Source organism: Lynx canadensis, chromosome F2 (assembly GCF_007474595.2).
Source record: "Lynx canadensis isolate LIC74 chromosome F2, mLynCan4.pri.v2, whole genome shotgun sequence".
In the NCBI taxonomy this organism is placed as follows: Eukaryota; Metazoa; Chordata; class Mammalia; order Carnivora; family Felidae; genus Lynx; species Lynx canadensis.
Window position 1 is genome coordinate 29,947,457 of NC_044320.2, and position 3,478 is coordinate 29,950,934.

The 3,478-nt window shown below is 41.6% G+C and overlaps 1 pseudogene; it reads left to right on the top strand.

Annotated features, from left to right (window-relative positions):
• The first annotated feature begins 691 nt into the window (after nt 1-691).
• LOC115506025 lies at nt 692-1,598 on the top strand (annotated as a pseudogene).
• The last annotated feature ends 1,880 nt before the right edge of the window (nt 1,599-3,478 follow it).

Below are 3,478 nucleotides of genomic sequence, written 5' to 3' on the forward strand. Positions count from 1 at the left end.
AGCTATTCACTAGTCAAGGGGGCAATTTTTCCTGATGAGGATACTGGAAAAGGAAGGACCTCCTAGAACATGAAGTCAAGAGTCACGAAGGACAATAGACTATGAACCTACCTCCAGGAAACAAAATTGATTAAGTTTTCTACACTAACTCAGCTTAGTAGACCTTATGATAGTTCCTCATTGGAATTTCAGAATTGCTATGAATCAGTGATTGCTGGTTCTACCCTTTTCCCCTTATAAATAAGAGTATTTATATGGGTTCCACATTTTATGATGGATGTGTAGGGTGCAAATAACAGACCTTTTAGTTTATAGGACTTTGGCTCAAGAGAAGCTATATTGGAGCATGATATGCATTTTAAGAGCTCGGGTTTCAAACTGGATGTTTTGATTGGATAAGACCTTAGAGTATTGTTAGAATGGGGTGACTATCTTTGTTTCCAGGAAGGGAGTGAACATTTGTGAACAATGGCAGGCTGTATCAGATTGCATTATTTCACAGATATTCATTCCTCCATACCCTTGCCATGCTTTGTGAACACAGTCTACTTTCCTGCCCACTGACTTTAGCCTAGATCATATTACTTTATTTGGCTAAAAGATATCTCAGTAGAAGTTTTAAATGTGCTTGCATATTTTGTATGGCTTGGTACCCAGTCTCCTGATTTTTTCCTTCCAAAATGAGAGTAGCATGTCCCAGGTACAGGCTTACTCTTTCAGTCTGACCTCTGGAATGAGAATATATGTTTCATGGAAACCAGGAGTTTTGAGAAAAAAGAACTATTGACCGAGAATCCCATACCCTTGAAAATATCCTTCAGAAATGAAGGGGAAATTAAGGGGCACTTGAGTGGTTTAGTTGGTTAAGTGTCGAAATTCAGCTCAGGTCACAATCCCATGGTTTATGAGTTCAAGCCTCAGGTCAGGCTCTGTGCTGACAGCTCAGAGCCTGGAGCCTGCTTTGGATTCTGTGTCTCCCTCTCTTTCTGCCCCTCCCCCATTCACACTGTCTCTCTCTGTCTCAAGAAAATAAACATTTAAAAAAAAATGTAAAAATCTTCATACATGTGAAATAAGTCATAAACTCATGATAACTTGATTTTTGTACTAAAAACATTGATTCAGGAAATCAATTCTTTGGACACATAGAGGCTGGGTTAAATAAGGAAGCTTAGTCCTCGTTCGGTCAAGGCCCTCACTTCATCCCTTCACATTGCACGGGCTCAGCACTTGCCCACACAAAGCCTCTGTCTGGAACTCGCCTGCATGTACTCGGCCCTTGGCCCTTGTCTGCAGCATGACGAGGTGACTGGCACGGAGGAAAAGATCAATGCTGTCATGAAATCAGCTGGTATAAATGTGTAATCTTTCTGGAGGGCCGTGTTTGCTAAGGCCCTGGTGAATGATAACATTGGGAGCCTCCTCTGCAAGGAAAGTCCTGGTGGACCCACTGCAGCACAGCAGCTGGTGCTGGACCAGCTGTCCCAGGTCCTGCCCCCTCTACCACTGTTGTCCCTGCTGTGAAGAAGGAGGTAGAAGCAAAGAATGAAGAATCCGGGGAATCTGATGGTGACACAGGTTTTGGTCTTTCTGACTAAACCTCTTCTGAACCTGTTCAGTATAAAGCTGAACTCTTAAAAAAAAAAAAAAAAAAAAAAAGGAGGTCTGCAGGGGGCTCTTTACAATTTCATAGGGGAGTTAGACTTAAAAAGTGTTTGATCTTGGGCGCCTGGGTGGCTCAGTCGGTTGAGCGGCCGACTTCGGCTCAGGTCATGATCTCGCGGTCCGTGAGTTCAAGCCCCGTGTCGGGCTCTGTGCTTACAGCTCAGAGCCTGGAGCCTGTTTCAGATTCTGTGTCTCCCTCTCTCTGACCCTCCCCCATTCATGCTCTGTCTCTCTCTGTCTCAAAAATAAATAAACATTAAAAAAAAATTAAAAAAAAAAAAGTGTTTGATGTTACCAGTGGGCGAGATTCGTTTAGGCGAGTTCTCAGAGCAACAACAAAGATGCACGTGTGGGAAGCAGTCAAGGGAGTACAGAAGTATCTTAAGGAGACTGCATTACTAAGAGGCTCCATACTATAGGAAATACAAGTTACAAGCCATATTTTTACTTGAAAGCCTCTACATGCTTCACAGACAATAATGTTGCAAATGAAGACTATGACGGCACAAGTAAGATGAACGTAGGCAGGTCTGTCAGTATCACAAGGGCCTCTAGCTTGTTTGGCATCTTTTGCCAGCTCGTTGGGTATTACAACCAAGACAGAAGCATTGCTAAGACATAAAGACTTATGCTGACTTGAAAAGTATAAGTAAGTTCTGGTGGAGAAGTACCCATCTGTGAGATCCCCACTGTATTAATGAAAATAACAAAACAGCATTCATGAATATACATCATTCATGTCTTCCGTGAGCTGTTCCCACATGGAATTGGAGAAAGTCTTTGTTGTACTTGAATAGGTAATGAGGGCATACCTGCTAGTATTTGGTTTTGTAGAGAGCATAGTCAAGAGATTCCCTATGCCAGTTGATTTCAACTTTTTTGATTATAGTCTGCACTAAGAAATACATCTTAGACTGTAGTCTATACACACATTGGTAACTATGTCTCTATTGATATGTTAAGTATACAGATTGTTACAAAACAATCCATAAATTGTGTTTATCTGACTAAGAGTAGATTGTGTTTACTGTTTACTGTAACTGTGGTGTCAGAAGCTATAATTTTCCTTATTGTCATTGCTTTTGTCTCCCCCTTAGTCTTTGGTTTTCATAGAGGCTCTGTAAATAGCATCTGAGGCTTATAGTTCTTTTAGCTTCAATCCCCTGATATTATACAGGAGCCCTACTGACGTGGTTCAAGGTGTAGGGTGAGGGAAAGTATTCCGTAGGCCTGTGAGTAGGTCTCAGTCTTTAAATGACCCTAAGCTGGGTATTTCCCTTCCCTCAGGCCAGTTAGGCTTTCCTAAAACCCCAGTTGATTACACTCTGGTAAAATAGTTTCCCTTGAGAGTAGACCTTCCTAAAAACATATTTTAAGATGGTTACTTTAACCCATCCCCTGCCAGAAGCACTAGCAGATTTGTCTCCCATCTTCACAGTGAGAAAATGATAGGAGCTCTGGAGGTAAAAATAGAAGTGGGAGAGGCCCATTAAAACTGGGCCCCGCTGGGGACTCTCTGAGGGGAGAAAAGATGAGAAGAAAAAAAAAAAAAAGACCAAAAGCAACAAATATTAGAAAGGACCAGAGAACACCACCGGAAACTCCAACTCTACAAGAAACATAATGGCAATAAACTCATACCTTTCAGTACTCACTCTAAACGTCAATGGACTAAATGCTCCAATCAAAAGACAGGGTAACAAAATGGATAAGAAAACAAGATCCATCTATATGCTGTTGACAAGAAACCCACTTTAGACCTAAAAACACCTTCAGATTGAAAGTAAGGGGATGTTGACCATCATGCTAATGG